Below are 18,543 nucleotides of genomic sequence, written 5' to 3' on the forward strand. Positions count from 1 at the left end.
TGAATTATGCATTCTCTGAACCTTAGCAATCGCGGTCCGCGAAATTCCCATCGCGGCCGTGCTGGTACTTTCGCGGCCGCATCTTCTTGTCGCGGTCGAAATACTGGCCGCGTCCGCGTTGATACTTTCACGGCCACACTTTTTTGTCGCGGTCCGCATTCCATACCTCGTGGCCCAGTTTTTTTTTTTTTTCAAGTTTTGACTCCTTTATGAGTTGATTATGGCTCCTTTGGCTCATTTTGAACAATCCCTGCAAGCAAGCATATTAAGTTAGTTTCAGAAAATACCTTCACGTATTTTTAGCCCAAAACACAAGTAAAAGAGAGCAATTAATAAGCTAAAATCCCTACTTATCAACTTCCCCAAACTTAAGCTTTTGCTTGTCCTCAAGCAAATAAGGTAAGTCCCACGTCCACAAGAAAAATAAAAGGATATTTCAGCTGGCCTACGGTGACTTCATCAAGCATCAATTGGGACTAACAATTACCCTCAACACAAATGAATTATCAACAACGTCATGTTATGACCTTTTGAGTTCCATAGTTCTAATGTGACACTAGATAATCAAGAGCTGACTCAATTCGTCAAGGAAGCTCGCTCTCTCACGTAGGTCATTGTGGATCCCAAACTCCTCCTCCTCTACTCTCCATGAGCAAATCTCGCCTTTTAGAATGTAACACTCAAAACAAGGATTGCGAAGAAGTGCGCCCATCACTCTCAAAAGAATGCCTCAAGTCCGGCTCTAAGTACCATAAGCTTGCCCCTTATGTAAATCACAACTAATGTAAGCTCACTCAACTTGAAATCATATAGGGATTTAGCAAGAATGTAATGAAGGCTTTTGGATCAAGGTAGGACATAACAAACTATAATGGTTTCATCTTTCCTTAAGCACTCCATTTTCTCATTTCGGCTCATACTTTCTTGACTCTTTGAGTCATTTTTCTTCTTCCTTAGGGGAACTGGAGAGACAAACCGTCACTCTTTCTTACTCATGACAATCATTTTTCTCCTTTTCTCATCATTCCTTGCCTTTCATCATTATGTTCTTTGAATCCCTTCAACCTTCTCTTTCTTTTTGATGTATTTCTTTTTAACTTTTCTTCCTTTTCTTTGCCTTTTCTTTTCAACAATTCTTTTTCTTCTTTGAACTTTTTATCACTTTCAAATTACTCATCTCTCCCCCAAACTTATGCTTTTGCCAATTGTTTATCATGAATGTTAAGGAAAGATTATGGTGCCAAAATAGGGTCATTATAGAATGGATAAAGGCTTGTAATGTGACTATTGAATGAAAAAGGCTTAGGCTCAAGGGAGTTGACTAGGGATATCATATTGGTAGGCTACAGAAGCTTTCAAAGTTCAACTTGGACCAAGGAGAGCCTATAATCATTTTTCAAGTCGAGCTACACTTAGAATTTCACCTAGACAAACACTCAGGGCAAGTTCTAGACTTATTGGCACGAGACTTGGACTTGCAATTCAATACCTCACATCTTAAGCTCCTAGATCAAAGAAGAGAACAGAGTCGAGGGCCCACAACAACCCTAGCTAAGATTGGAAATCACAAATGGCTCAAGGAAATCACTAGATGATTGTTTTGGTCAACGCAAGAGTCTAAAGGTCCCAACCAGAGCTAATCTTTGACAATCAACTTGTCTCTAACCATGAGGTCAAAGGTAAATGTGTTAGTACCAAGTGAAGTCTGCTTGAGATACTTTTATTCATTACTACTACTATATACACCAAAACAAAAAGGAAATGGACTCAATCCCTTAAGAAGGTTGTCACGCCATCCATCGTCGGGAAGAGCCACCCGGTTCACACAACATCCACCTTTGGAAAGAAACGTGGCATTAAGAAAACCAAAGGCTTATTGATCACGCAGAATGTAAAAAAAAGCTAAAAACTCAAAAATAAGCTACTAAAGGAAATAAGAAGCTAAGCTATTAAGGAAAACTACGAAAGAAGTTATGAAGTAAACTACGGAAAGTAAAATGAATATGTATAATAATGGAGTGAAACAAATATATACAAAATGGAAATGAATATATACATCGAATGGTAAAGTTATATACATACCGAAAGTGAAAAATGACGATAAATAAAGGTAAAGAAAAATAGTATCATAGTTATTACATACCAATGTCATCAAACCATAACCAAATCAAAATGGACCCCCCCTCCCCAAATAAAATATAGCATTGTCCTCAATGCCAATATCAAAATAAGACCAGGGAAGGGTTAGAGAGTAAAGAAAACTCCATATGTGGTCTCAGGCTGCATAGGATCATCAGCTCCCTCTGGGTCCTCTAACCGGATCTCCAAATCCTCTGTCTGGGGGACCACAAATCCTCTAATCGGAGCTCTGTCTGCCTTATGCCCTGCTGCCTGTGCTGCTGGGGCATTCTCCTCCATAAGCAAGTCAAGTGGGATATCTCCAGCAAAAGTGAACTTCTCTACCTCCCTCTTCATTTTGTCCACTGACTCCTTTGAAGCTTGAGTCTTTCTCATCTTCTTTACCTTCTTGCCCAGATCCTTGATCACCTTTCCATGAGTATCCAAAGTCTCCAGGATATTTTTTTGGTTGTCCATAAGCTCCTTCAATGAATCCTCCACTGATAGAGGTACCTGAAGCTGTGTTGGGGCTGACTGTGCTGCTAATGCACTGGATTAGACAAACAACTTTGATGTAGCTGCCTGCATCCAGTTGTTGATGTTGGATAAATTCTGAGAAACCCGCAGTGCAGTCTGGGGATAAGCATAAGATGAGGGCACAAATAGTGGCATAATGATGGATGGCCCGGATGAAGGAGGAGGCATGGCAGCTGAAGGTCCCGTTGCTGTGGAAGGCTCTGACCTAGTGGCCACTACCCTTGGCTCGTCAGACTGGCTAGTGGATGTAGTGGCTTTACCCTTTGCTTTAGGGTTGTCTGGTCCTTGGAGGCTATACCAGGAGAAAGGTTTCTTCGTCTTCATTTTCGTGTCATAGTGCCTCCCCTCTACCCCTTGGTCCTCGAGATACATAGTGATGAAGTTGGGGTAGGAGTAGGAACCTTATTCTTTTCCGGTTGCTTTGGAGGTGTGGTGGGACATGAGGTTTCCTACATTGATTGGATACCCCGCCATGATGGAAGCTCTTAGCATCGCCCGGGAGAGTGGAATGACACTAACATGCTGGCTAGGATCAAGCCGGCTACATACAAATGTGCACCACCCTTTGGCTTCAAAGCTGAGTGTGTTTCTGGCGATTGGGACTCTAGCTGCGAGCCAGGATGGTGTTGTCCCTGGGATGGCTATTACTTCCTCTAGACAAGGCCGGACTGTTTCATCTAGGGCCATCTTCTCCAAATACTGTACAACTTCCACATCCTCAAAACTGGCATATTTGTTCAGGGTGTCGCCATCAAACCGTATCTTCAAGTTACGTACCTTTGTCACAGTGGTGCCCTTTTTTATGTGGGCAACATTTGCATAGAACTCCTTGACAAGGTACTCATTGTCATTCGAAACCTTGCTGGTGAAGTACTTCCACCCTTTCCTCTCCTCAAACTGTCTCTTGATATTTGGATTGTGAGGAAGGAGATCACTTTCTATAAACTGTTGCTCAAGGATGAGTGACCTTTGGGGCCACCATTCCCAGAATTTGAGGTATTATTTCTCGCTCACGAATCTATCCGCCCACACCTCAGGTTTTCTTGATCTATCAAGACCACCCATATTGGTATCACTCCCTCTCCCGCCATCCGGGACCTTGTCATCCTCATCTACATTGATAGGAACAACTGTTGAGGCCGGAGTTGCAGCATGTGGGGGAGATGACTCTGATGACTCACTACCTCCCTCTGAGCCATTAGACGACCCAGAAGAGGAGGTAGCTTCATTGATTAGGCGAAAGGGTTGTGATTAGGCCTCTTGTCAAGGTTGTGTAGATTCCCTATCAGAAATCTCCCGGGATGAGAGTTATTCACTTGTGTCTGATGATTCGGCATGAGGTCTAGCGAGGGTTTGCTTTTTTGCTTATGATTCTTTGAGCTGCTAAGGGCAAAACCTGCTTTCTTTTGCCCCGGCCTCGGGAGGATTCTGCCCTCCCTTTTGATTTGTCTGCTCCTCTACGAGATCGCACCATTTTCTGCAACACACAATTAGTGAAAGATAATTAGAATTGGGGTACAATCATGCCTTAAAGCAGTGCAGATGAAATGAACAACAGTTCTTCTCAAAACAAGGCATCGCAGACCGCGAAAAAGTGGCTGCGAATAGGTCAGGTTCAAACTACTGACTCTCTGATCTTGGATACATGCGGACCGCAAAAAATTAGGTGCGACCGCGAATGACCAATCACGGACCGCGAAAAACTGAACGTGGTCGCGAAAGCAATTAACAGACTCTTTGAAGTTCACAAGCGCGGATCGCGAAAACTTGAATGCAGTTGCGAAGGACTAACCGCAGACCGCGTAAAAGTTGCCGCGGCCGTGAAATTTTAGCAATCACTCAGTAACTAAAAGTTTGGTTAGCGCGGACCGCAAAAAAATGAACGCGGCTGCCTACCCTATCGCGGACCGCGTAAAATGGACCGCAGCCGAGAAATTTAAATAAGATCGTCCCTAAGAACACTGATAACTTGGGTTTTCACTAAGTGTGCAAAAATTAGTTCAATTAACCATGCAAAGTTACTAACCCCACCCCCATTAGGCATATAAACACTACCCATATGTATTTAAGTATCAATTAAGCATTAATTTTAGATCATGGTAGGCATCTAACCCTAACTAAAAAGAAGAATTAAAACAAAGAGAAAAGAAAAGAAATAGATAAAATCATATCATGGAATTGAATATACTAGATGTAAAATTGTAGTAGGAAATGAACTCTTAATGTAAATGAGATGAAAATTGAGAGCAGGATGATATGAACAGTGTTTTTGTGCGGTGAAATGTTAGGGTTCGAAAACTATAAAATGTTTAAGGAACCCTTATTTATATTAATTAACTGTGGAACCCACCACCTTACCTGAGCACGGCCGTGAAATTCTATCTTGGTTCGTGCTATGTTATGTAGACCAGCTTCAAGCACATGGGCGCAGTCCGCGGAATATTGGCCGCGACCACGAAATTCAACGCGGTCCGTGAAAATTGGAACGCGGCCACGATCTATGTAGGATTTTTGACAGTCCAACTTCAGAGAGTTGGCATTTTGCTCTTTTCAAATACGCATCCGCGGACAAAAATATACGACCGCGAAATGCTCACGCGGACCGCAAAATTTTGGGCGCGTTCTGCGAACTTCCAACACTTAGCCAAATTTTTCCCTTTCAAAATCCTGCACTGCACAGCTAGTTCCTACATACACTTCACAACCAGTTAATCCAAAACAATGCCTAATCTAAGAAGAAAATCAAAATAAAGAAAAACACATGGGTTGCCTCCCAAGAAGCGCCTGATTTAACTTCGTGGCACGACGCATGTTACCATCATCATTTGAAATGGATCAAGGCCCCACGTGGCTATCATCAATCTTGCTAAGGTAATGCTTCACTTGGTGCCCATTGACTCTATAGATTTCAACATTTTTGTTTTTCAAATCGAGAGCACCAAACGGAGTTACATGCACCACTTCAAAAGGACCACTCCATTTCGACTTGAGCTTTCCCGAAAACATCCGTAACTGAGAGCTGAATAGAAGAACCAAGTCACCCTTCTTGAATTCTTTGTTCCGGATATATTTGTCATGTAAGTAATTAATCTTGTCCTTATACAATGTCGAGCTGAAATAAGCATGGAACCGGAATTCATCAAGTTCATTTAGTTGCTCTACCCGGAGATTGGTAGCTACATCCCATTCAAGGTTCAACTTTTTCAGCGCCTATATGGCCTTGTGCTCTAATTCAACCGGAAGATTGCATGCTTTCCCAAATACCAACCGATACGGAGACATACCAAGTGGAGTCTTGTAAGCTATATGATAGGCCCATAAAGCATCGTCAAGTTTCCTTGACCAATCAGTCTGGTTTGCATTGACGGTCTTGGATAATATGCTCTTGATCTCCCTGTTGGAGACCTTAACTTGTCCACTAGCCTGTGGGTGATAAGGGGTTGACACCTTATGATTGACACCATACTTAGAAAGTAAAGTGTCGAAGGCTTTGTTGCAAAAATGAGAACCCCCATCACTAATGATAGCCCTTGGGGTGCCGAACCTTGTGAAGATATGTTTCTTTAAGAAAGCCATCATACTTCGTGCCTCATTGTTGGGCAAAGCCACAACTTCAACCCATTTGGAAACATAATCAACAACAACCAGAATATAAGTGTTCCCACATGAACTCACAAATGGCCCCATAAAGTCGATGCCCCACACGTCAAAAATATCAATCTTAAGGATGGTGGTGAGAGTCATTTCATTCTTCTTGGAAATTCCACCGGCTCTTTGGCATTCATCACAACCACTAACGAGCTCGCTAGCGTCTTTATACAAAGTAGGCCAATAGAATCCACAACTTAGGACTTTTGTAGCAGTTCTCGCCCCACCATGGTGCCCACCGTAGGGAGAGGAATGGCAAGCTTCAAGAATACTCAATTGATCCTCTTCCGGAACACATCTCCGGATAACACCATCATTGCAAATCTTGAAAAGATATGGCTCATCCTAATAATAATTCAAGCAGTCCCGTTTGAGCTTCTTCCTTTGGTTTGAAGAGAGCTCATTCGGGACAATGCCGGTCACAAGAAAGTTAGCCACATCGGCGAACCAAGGTATCCTAGTCACAGACACGAAGAGGAGTTGTTCATCCGGAAACGAATCATTAATTTGGAGGCCATCATGGGGCCGCCCCTCCTCTTCCAAGCGGGACAAATGGTCCGCCACTTGATTTTCACTCCCTTTTCGGTCTATGATTTCAAGGTCAAACTCTTGTAGAAGAAGTACCCATCTCATCAACCTAGCCTTAGAGTCCTTTTTACTCATCAAATAATGAAGTGCCACGTGATCGGTATGCACAATCACTTTGGTACTCATGAGGTACGGGTGAAACTTTTCCATGGTGAAGACAATGGCTAATAGCTCTTTCTCGGTCACCGTATAGTTGACTTGGGCATCGTTCATTGTTTTTCTTGCATAATAGACCGGATAAAATATCATGTTGATCTTTTGGTCCAATACCGCTCCTACCGCAACGTCGCTAGCATCGCACATGAGCTCAAATGATATGCTCCAATTGGGTGCGGTAATGATGGGAGTGGTAGTCAACCTATACTTGAGTAGCTCAAAAGCTTTCATGCAATCATCATTGAACACAAAATTGGCATATTTTTCCACTAACTTGCACAAGGGATTCACCACTTTGAGAAATCCTTGATGAACCTACAGTAAAACCCTGCGTGACCAAGAAAGCTCCTCACTCCCTTGATGGAAGTCGGAGGAGGGAGTTTTGATATCACTTCAATTTTTGCTTTTTCCACTTCAATACCGTTCTTGGAGATCTTATGGCCGAGGACAATTCCCTCCTCGCCATTCTCCCAATTAAGCACTAAGTTGGTCTCCTCACATCGGGCCAACACTTTATCAAGATTATCCAAACATTCTTCAAAGGAATCCCCCACAACACTGAAATCATCCATGAACACCTCGAGGGAGTCCTCTACCATATCCATAAATATTGCCATCATACACCGCTGAAAGGTAGCCAGTGCATTATACAAACCAAACATCATCCATGAGAATGCAAATGTGCCATACAGATAGGTGAAAGTGGTTTTCTCTTGGTCTTCAGGTGCAATGAGAATCTGGTTGTACCCGGAGTACCCATCTAAAAAGCAATAATAAGCACGCCCGGCAAGCCTATCCAACATTTGGTCAAGAAATGGCAATGGAAAATGGTCTTTGCAGATCACTTTGTTCAGCTTTCTATAATCCACGCATACCCTCCAACCGATGACACTTCTTGTGGGGATCAATTCATTTCTATCATTTGTGATCACATTCATGCCCCCTTCTTTGGGACACATTGTACCGGCAAAGTCCATGAACTATCAGAAATGGGGTACACAACCCCTGCATCTAGCCACTTGATGATCTCTTTCTTGACTACCTCTTGCATGGCCTCGTTCAACCTCCTTTGATGTTCCACGGAGGGTTTGGCATCTTTCTCCAATATGATTTTGTGCATGCAGAATGAGGGGGGCTTATACCCCGAATATCTGCCAATGTCCAACCTATTGCCTTCTTCCTTCTTTGAAGCACCGTAAGGGTGGAATCTACTTGCACATTAGTTAAGCACAAAGAAAGAATAATAGGTAATGTGGAACAAGGGCCGAAGAACTCATATCTGAGGTTTGAAGGCAAGGGCTTCAACTACAATGTTGGTGGCTCCTCGATTGAGGGCTTTGTTGGCGGAGTCTTTCGCCTCTCAAGGTCCAAGGACAGTTTACGAGGTCCATATGTGTAAGATCCCATTCCTTGCAAATCATTTGCACATTCTATCAAGCCTGCCTTCTCATCATCCTCATGATTCAACAACACAGCTTCCAGAGGGTCTTCCACATTGATCATAGCACTCGTGTCATCAACAATCACCTCCGTCACAAGATCCACAAAAGAGCATACTTCGTTGCTATTAGGCTGCCTCATTGACTTGCACACGTGGAACACAACCTTTTCATCGCCCACTCGGAAGGTGAGCTCCCCAGCTTCCATATCAACCAATGCCTTCCCTATTACTAGGAAAGGTCTCCCCAATATGATTGGCACCTTATAGTCAACTTCGCAGTTGAGAATCACAAAATCTGCGGGAAGAATGAACTTGTCGACCTGAACTAGAACATCATCAATAATCCCCAGCGGCCTCTTCATTGTCCGGTCCGCCATTTGCAACCTCATGGATGTAGGTCTTGGTTGCCCAATCCCCATAGTCTTGAACACAGAATATGTCATCAAATTAATGCTCGCTCCCAAATTGCACGAGGCTTTGGCGAAATTGGCACTACCGATAGTGCATGGAATTGTAAAGGCACCGGGATCTTCTACATTTGGAGCCATGGAATGCACAATGGAACTCACTTGATGTGTCATTTTTATCGTCTCACAGTTCATTGACCTCTTCTTTGTTACCAAGTCCTTCATGAACTTGGCATATCCCGACATTTGTTCTAGATCTTCAACCAAAGGTACATTTATGGACAAACTTTTCATCATATCAATGAATTTCTTGAATTAGTTCTCGTTGTTTTGCTTTGCGAGCCTTGAAGGATACGGTGGAGGAGGCCTTCGCAAAGGAGCCCTGGCTTTGGTCACTACAAGATCCGGTATGTCTATCACGTGTTCCCTAGACGGGTTCACATCATCTTGTGTCTCCTCCACGTTTTCATCAATGTCTATCCTCACTTCATCGTTCACATTCTCATCATTTCTTGGCTCATCCTCTTCTTGCAAAACCACATCATCATTCACGATCTTTCTTGGATTGGAGGTACTATCAACTCCACCTCTACCACTTCTTGTAGTCACCGCCATAACATGGCCAGTATTGTTTCCACCCTTCGGGTTTACTACCGTATCACTTGGTAGTGCCCCCTTAGGGCGAGTATTCAAGGCTTGAGAAATTTGACCCATTTGGACTTCTAAGTTGAGGATAAAGGTGTTGTGGGAGGCTATTTGGGCATCAGAGTCGATGTTTCTTTCCATCATTTGCTTGAACATATTTTTTATCTGTCCCATCTCATTGTTGGAAGAACTTTGCCCTTGTGATAGATATGGAGGCGGGTTGTTGGGTTGTTGATACATCGGGGGCCTTTGAGGGCCCGGCCCCTGGTTCCCTTGATTATTGTTGTTCCAACCCCCTTGGTTTCTATTGCCTCCCCAATTGCTATTATTGTTGCCACCCCAATTGCCTTGGTTATTTCCTTGATTCCCCTAATTTTGATTATTGTTCCCCCAATTGTGCGGATTATTGTTGTTGCCACTATTCTAATTCCCTTGACCTTGGTTGCCCCAATTTTGATTGTTTCCCTGTGATCTCCACTGTTTTGATTTGGAGCATTGCTCCGTTGACCTTGATAATTGTTCACATATTAAACCTCTTCACTTTGATTGTCATAAGAGTCATCTTGGTTGTACCCACTACCACTTTGCTCAAATTGATCCTGATTGTGTTGAACTTGTTGACCTCTTTGCCTCCTCTTGTTAATCATTACATTTACTCCTTCCATGGCATTTACTTGCTTTAGCCCCTGAACCTGTTGAAGCTGTGCCTTGGCTAACTGAGTCATAGTAGTTGTCAACTCTGCTATGGCTTGTCCGTGTTCATAGAGTTCCTTGTGAAGGTGGATAACATTATGGTCACCCTGAGGAACGTTGGCCCAACTTTGCCAAGATGAGGAGGTGTCCGCCATCTCATCTAATATTTCACATGCTTCTGAATATGGCGTGTTCATGAAGTTACCCCATGCGAGCTGATTCACCACACACTGGTTAGTTGTGTTGATACCCCTATAAAAGGTTTGCTGGATCATTGCTTCAGTCATATCGTTGTTTGGGCATTCTTTGATCATTGTCCGGTACCATTCCCAAATCTCATGTAATAGTTCATTTGGCTCTTGTTTAAAAGCAAGGATTTCATCTCTCAATGTTGCCATATGTCCCGGAGAAAAGAACTTTGCTATGAACTTCTCGGCCAACTCATCCCAAGTGGTCATGGAATGGTTGGGTAGCCTCTCAAGCCAATCCAAAGCCTTCCCTCTAAGTGAGAAAGGTAAGAGCCTCAACCTCAAAGCGTCCTCAGATACATTCGTCTTCTTGCTCCCCCAGCATGTGTCTACAAAACCTTTGAGATACTTATATGCGTTCTGATGTGGAGCTCCGGTAAAAAAACCCCTTTTTTCCAATAGAGTAAGCATGACATTGGTTATTTGAAAATTGCCCGCCCGAATCCGGGGCGAGACAATTGCACTTGCGTAGCCTTCATTGGGCAACACTCGATGTGCTGCCCTTGAAGGAGGTGGGGGAGGGTTTGGAACATTGTCTTGAGGCAGGCGACCTCTTCTTTGTACTTGAGGTTCAAGATGAACCTCATCCACTTCATTTTCATCTACCTCCTCCCCCTGAGGAATATGTCCGAGGGCCTCGTTAAGAGCCATTTGGTACCTAAAAGCAATTGACGCACAAAAATTAGAAAAACGGAAGGAAAGAAAAACAAAACACACAAATAGTTAGATATATAGCTAAGACCGTCTAACTCCCTAGCAACGGCGCCAAATGTTGATCGGTGCCAAACCTACACCACTATTGAGTAGCGAGGATGGTCGATGCAGTTTTACCCAACAAGGTCGGGATAGATTTCCACAGGGAGTTAATTGATATGGAATTAGGTATTTCTCTAAATCTAGATATGTGTGTTGTTCCTAATTACACTTCCAAACATGATGGTGTTGATTCTACTTCTATTTCTATTTCTATTGTATGCTAAGATTAAAGCTAAGTACAATATTTTTTATATTGGTTTTCAAGTGTTTAAAAAGGACTAGGGTAGTGACTTCCGCCTAGATGGACATCTAACGGGTAGTAAGAATCTAGGCCGATTTGGCTTTCTCAAGTCCAAATGGGTATTCATGCAATACAAGTGATATTAGCTCAAGTCGGGTATTACTATCTCCAGGTTTAACCCTTTAATTGGGGATATCAATTTCTTGAGTTCACCCCAATTCCTTGTTAGCCTAATTTTCCCAGACTTAGTCTCTCTTTCTCAAGAAGAGACCAAGTTACAAAGGTATGAATCAGTATTTGCAACCACTAATTCTACAATTCTAGCATAAACTAGGCTAAATATCACTAACTCATAAACATTCAAGCCCTAAAGTTCAAGGCTCTTTAAATACCCACACTAGGGTTGGGTCACAACCCTAGCTATGGGTCTAGCTACTCATGATAATAGCAGAAATTAAAGATAAAGAGAAGAGATAATCCATAATACTAAATTAAAAGATAAAAATCTAATGGTATAAGGTAAATCTTGTAGAAAATTTCCCAAAAGGGAAAACCTAGCTGTCTCACGTACTCAGCAAAAACATAACTTAACCTAAAATTGACAAAAAGATATATTTATACTAAGCTGAAATTTTCGAAAAAATACCCCTGCGGAAGTTTCGCGGACGCGTAATTCTGACCGCGGCCGCACACTTGCTTTCGCGGCCGCGTACTTCTGATCGCGGTCCGTGTTTCTTCACATTTGGACCTGGATTGACCCTTGTTTTGCAGACCGCGTAATTTCTACCACGTCCGCGTAAGAGACTTTCACTACAGCGTAACTTTGACGCGGACCGCCATTCTCATTTTTGCTTGAATTATGCACTCTCTGAACCTTAGCAATCGCCGTCTGTGGAATTCTAATCACGGCTGTGCTGGAACTTTTGCGGCCACATCTTCTTGTCGTGGTCCGCGTTCATGTTTGTGACCAAAAAACCATATCTCTGATTCTTCATATCGCAGACGTCAAAATACTGGCCGCGTCCGAGTTGATACTTTCGCGGCCGCACTTTTTTGTCGCGGCCGCACTTTTTTGACTCCTTTATGAGTTGATTATGGCTCCTTTGGCTCATTTTGAACAATCCCTGCAAGCAAGCATATTAAGTTAGTTTCGGGAATACCTTCACGCATTGTTTGCCCAAAACACAAGTAAAAGAGAGTGATTAATAGGCTAAAATCCCTACTTATCAAACGCGAGAGGTGTTACACATACGTGAAGAAGAGAGGAATCAACTGAGGACCCCAGGCAATTGGTCTACGCGTTCACATAGAAGGCATCGAGGCAGAGGCACTTTGTGCTTCGCGAACGCGAGGGGGATGTCGCGTTCGCGAAGGAGGAATTTGGATGGGATCAATTTTGTGCTTCGCGAACGCGAGGCACTCACCGCGTACGCGAAGAATAAAATCCTGGGTAGTGAGTTTATGTTCTCAAAATGGGATTTTGTCCCATTTTCCATTTTTGACGGATTGGAGCTCGGGAAGAGGCGATTTTTGGGAGATTTTCAAGGAAAACAACTAGGTAAGTGTTCTTAACACATTATTGGTCAAATTATCCGAATCCATGGTTGGAAAGAGTTGATGTTGGAATTAAGTAAAATTGGTGTGGTTAGACTCGTGGTTGAATGTGCTTTCGGATTTTGTTACTTTTGTCAGGTTCCGAGATGTGGGCCCCACGAGTGATTTTTGGGGGTCTAATTTCTGATTTTTGTGGAAAATATTAGTATTTTGATATGGAATTAATTCTTATAATTGTGTGGACTGAATCAAATTATTTGTGACTAGACTCGAGCTGTTCAAAAGTTGATACGCGTATAATGGAGTTTCCAAAGCATTGTTTAGCTTGCCCGACATTGGATTCGTCTTGTTCAAGGTAAGTAACTCCTTTAATCTTGGAGCTGAGGGTATGAACCCTGAATATACATATTATGTGAATTGTTTGGAGTTGACGCACATGCTAGGTGAGGGGCGTGTGGGTGTGCACTATAAAAATTGTGACGTAATTATTTCTGTTGTATTTTGTAGATAAATAATCTTGGCATTTTCTATGCAGTTTTATATGTTGAAGAAATTTAGTTAAGAATCAAATTAAAAATCATGTTGAGGCAATGTGCCAGTATTATTGGAACCCACAAAGGTCATATTGCTGTGAATTATTTGTTTTAGATTGAAATTTTATACTCAGTCATATTTATTTGATTGCATATCATATCTGAGTCTCTGTTGTTATTTATTGATACATCATATCATCATTTTCGGGCTATTTTCATGACATTGTGAGCCCATGAGAGAGATACTGGATAGATTGATGACTGAGGGAGGCCGAGAGCCTGACTGTGAGGATATTATTATGTGGATCGGGGTTGCCCGCCTGCAGCAGGCCATATTGGCCTTTATATATATATATATATATATATATATATATATATATATATATATATATATATATATATATATATATATATATATATATATATATATATGTGTGTGTGTGTGTGTGTGTGTGTGTGTGTGTGTGTGTGTTATTATGTGTATCGGAGATGCCCGCCTGCAGCAGGCCTTTTAGGCTTTATATAGCATATGAGTTGTCCGTGCAGCACGTGAGTTGTCCGTGCGGTTTATAGCGTTTGGGCCGAAGGAGCCCCTCTAGAGTTTGTACACCCCCAGTGAGCGTGGTTGTTATTATTTAGGGATGGATCTTCCTTGGATATGGATCTTGTCCGAAGTATTATATACCTGGAGATGGATCTTCTCCACGAGCTGGATTAGCCCTACTCGGTACTAAGTGACTGATGATCAGTTGATGTGTATATTCCAAGATGGATCTTCCCTGGGTAGGATTGGACATATACAGTACAGAGTGATTGGGCATGATGAGTGGATTGTGTGAGAAAGTGAGATTTAGTACTCTGTGAGTGTGAGTACATGAGTTCATCTCTAAGACAAATTGCATTGACATGCACACATGACATACATGCATAAAGATGTATTTTCCTCATGCTGTACGGTATCACGTCATTCACGACTTCTCACACATGTTGATATATGGGCATAATGATGCATTTGCTTTACGCTAGCTCTCTGGAAAGAAAATGAGACATCTTATTTATTATTGAAAGGATTTCTGGGAAAATTACTGTTTTCAAACTTACTTATATTTTTGGCATCTTCGGTAAACTATTTGGGTTTTCACTGATGTACTTGAAAGGCAGAACTATTTTCAGAAATCATGATTTTATTGAGCATTTTATCTCTGAGTTACTTTGGGCTTTACTTGCTTTATATTGTTATGAACTATTGTTGGATATGGGAGTTGGACTTTGACCTTGGTACAAGCTCGTCACTACTTTCAACCTAAGGTTAGATTTTTTACGTATTGAGTACATGGGGTCGGTTGTATTCATAATACACTTCTACACCTTGCGTACAAATTTTGGCTGCTGATGTTGTTGTGATCGTTAGGAGTTGGATCTGAAGGTGTACCTGCGTTCCGGTTGTAGCTGCCTCTTATTCATGGTAGCCTTAGATTCATAAAACTCTATTTATGTACTTTTCAAACAGGTGATGTATTTACTTCATACCAGCTTTGTATACTCTATTCTTAGAAACTCTTAATTTGTACTACTAGTTCTTGGGGAATGTATAAGATTAAGATTTTTCTTTACTTAATTGCTTTAATAATTGATATTGGAATTGGTTAGTGGTTAATTGTATTACCTAGCGGGTTAGGTTAGGTTCCATCACGACTAGACCGATTTTGGGTCGTGACAAGGTGGTATCATAGCTCCAGGTTCATAGGTTCTACAAGTCATGAGCAAGTGTCTAGTAGAGTCTTGCAGATCGATATGATGACGTCCAAACTTATCTTCGAGAAGCTACATGGACTTTAGGATATTTACTTCCCATCTTTCTTTCCTTATCGTGCGAAATTGATTCAGCTTGAGACATAACTCTTTGAATTCCTTCCACGCATTTGTATGCGCACATGAGAGCTCAATATGAGTTGTGCATCGCCGTCTTGTGATTCTATGAATGAGGTTCGAGATGTGTATTCTGTATTTTGGTGATGGGCCAGTCTGGAGGACTTGAGACCATCGTTAGACTGCAACTTAAGCTAGGTAGATTCAGTTGTAACTTGTATAATTGGACTCATATGTCCGGTAATGTCCATACTAGTAGAATTTCTGGCTCGATGAGTGGTGGAATGACTATGTGGTGAGTATGATGTGACCGCGAGATGTGTTCAGATTGTTTGAATGTGACAAGAATGATTTCTTTGAAATGTAAGGAAAGGCCATTGGGTGCTTGATTGTCATTTTGATGTGACGTACAATCTCGAGTATTAATGTTTTGAAGGATCTTTCACATTGTTGAATTTTGGGACAAATTAAATTCTCATGTCTGGTTAATGAGTTTGGGCTCAGAAAGATTAGGTGATTTCATAATAATTGTAACTGCGAAAGGGTATAACAAGATACCAATTTAAGGTTAAGTAGGCGGGTTATTCCTTACGGAATAATCTACGTAGGTATGTTCCTTATGATATGAGTAGAAAGTTTCTTTTCTGCCGATGGGGCGTATGTGTTGAGATTTGAATTTGAATCTGGTTGAGAAAGTTGACTTGAGTGACAAGAGAATGATTGCGAGTCTAGCTGAAGATTGAGGTGTTTTTCTGGTTGGCGTTGTATGAGCTTGAGAAGAATTTTTGTTGTATTGACTACGGTTTTATGACAGTAATAGAGTATAGAAATTGTGAGTTATCGAGTGTTTTAATTTATGGCTTTGAGCCAAGTGGGGGAGTCTGCTATGGACAAATCAATTCATGGGTATGTGCCAAAATTTTGTTTTGGTCTGAAGTATACTTGGGAATCAATGATGACTTGCAGATGTGGAGTTCGAGAATGACTCGAGTAAGGAAATTTCTGGATACGGGTTATATTGCGCTTTATGAGTATATGAAAATCATGGGATGAGTGAGTTGTTATTTGTGAATGATGTAGTACGCACGAAGTATAAATTTTATCGGTGGTCTTAAGGCAGGATTACCTTTTTGAGTGATGCTGTGCTAATGGGACACGTGTTTTTCAGCCCATTTAGGCGGTGTAATTTGGAATTGAACAAAGAGGGAGACTCTCGAGAAAGTTCCAATAGGTTCGAGGTTTATATTTAGCAATTGAGAATTTCTCCGAACTTGTGTATGGATAAAATGTGAGATTTACATTTGATGGTGCCTGGACTTGCGTTAATTCTGTATGATTATGGATTCTATATTTTAGTATAAGGAAGGTAAGAAGAACAATTTCAAATTCACATAAGGTATTTTCAGAGCGAGTGTTACAGTTGTGGCAATATGGATGTGCTTAAGAAGAATACAATTGCGTATGGGCCGTAGGGCGTTGTGGTTCTATGGTAAGGTTTGTGGGGTGAGTTGTGTCTAAATATCGTGGCGTTTTAGCAAGGAGAATTATCAATCGGAAGACAAATTCGGAAGGGACTCAGAGAAATAGGACACCTTGGTAGTAGGTTGGATCAGTATGGTAATCGATATGATCGGTTCTTTGGGTGCTTATGATGTGAGGGTTTTCTACAGGTGCTTTGTGGCAATACTCTTGGGTTTGGCGAGCTACGTGGCTTGGTTGAGTTAGAGAGATTTAAATCTGATGGCTTGATTATGTGTTCTATGGATTTGAAGTTAGAGCATATTAGTGCATGGATGGCACGGTTTGTGGTTCTGAGTTATATTGGTGTGGCATGTCTGTGGGATAGTTGTGTTTAATAATATAAGGTCATTGGACCTAGAATGGGTACTATCAGGCTTGATTATGGTATATTCGGGAGGATAATATTGAAAGTCAGCTTACGAAAGGATTATAGTTATGGTTGGGGCGAGAGAGCTCCATGGCTAGTTGATTTGATGAGTGGTTATGAGTTTTTGATTGTTTCTTTCATCATTGGTAGTGTACGAAGGTTTTGGAATGAGGCTTTGTTGAATGCGAGGGTTTTATACTAGTACTTGGTTGGTTTTGAGTAGTTACTGTGATCAGAAATGGTGCTACGAATATGCGAGTTGTGTAGTATGTTACGTGATTATATTTGGGATTATGGTTATGACTGGATACAACTTGTTCAAGCTTATATAGTGTGTAGATGTGAGATTCAGGTTTTGAAAAGAATTCTGGATGTTAGAAATTTGGCTCCAAGGTTTTTGGGCTAAGGTTAAATTAATGATTTTCAGTTGTATTGTGTTGTCAGGCCTAGATAGAATAGGGTGATGTGGGATCACCCCCGGGTATGTACGTGGTAATATGGAATAGAGATTTGATGGCTTGGAAACAACTCTTAGCACGTTCGAGGTCGAACGTATGTTTAAGTGGGGGGAGAATGTAACGACCCGACCGGTCGTTTTGAGCATTACAACCCTATTCCCCAATTTACTGCTCCGTTTGTGTTCTATAGCTGTTATACGACTTATCGGATAAGTTAGACCGGGTTCGGAGAGAATTCAAAGTGAAATGAGACACTTAGTCTCTTAAATGGAAAGCTTAAGTTGGAAAAGTCGACCGGATGTTGGGCTATGTGTAAACGACTTAGGATTCGAATTCTAATGATTTCAGTAGCTCCATATGGTGATTTTGGACTTAGGTAGCATGTCCGAAAATTTATTTGGAGGTCCGTAGTGGAATTAGGCTTGAAATGGCGAATGGCGAATTTTTGGGAAGTTTGACCGGGGGTTGAATTTTTGATATCGGGGTCCAAATCTGATTCTGATAATTTTAATAGATCTGTTATGCCATTTATGACTTGTGTGCAAAATTTGATGCCAATCGACCTTGATTTGATAGGTTCCGACATCGTTTGTGGAAACATGAAATTTCAGAGTTTATTAGGCTTGAATTAGAGGTATGATTCATGGTTTTAGCGTTGTTTGAGGTGATTTAAGGGTTCGACTAAGTTTGTATAATGTTATGGGACTTGACGGTATGTTTGGGTGAGGTCCCGGGAGCCTCGGGTAAGTTTCAGATGGTTAAT

The sequence above is a fragment of the Nicotiana tabacum genome, chromosome 23 (genome assembly GCF_000715075.1).
Source record: "Nicotiana tabacum cultivar K326 chromosome 23, ASM71507v2, whole genome shotgun sequence".
Lineage (NCBI taxonomy): Eukaryota > Viridiplantae > Streptophyta > Magnoliopsida > Solanales > Solanaceae > Nicotiana > Nicotiana tabacum.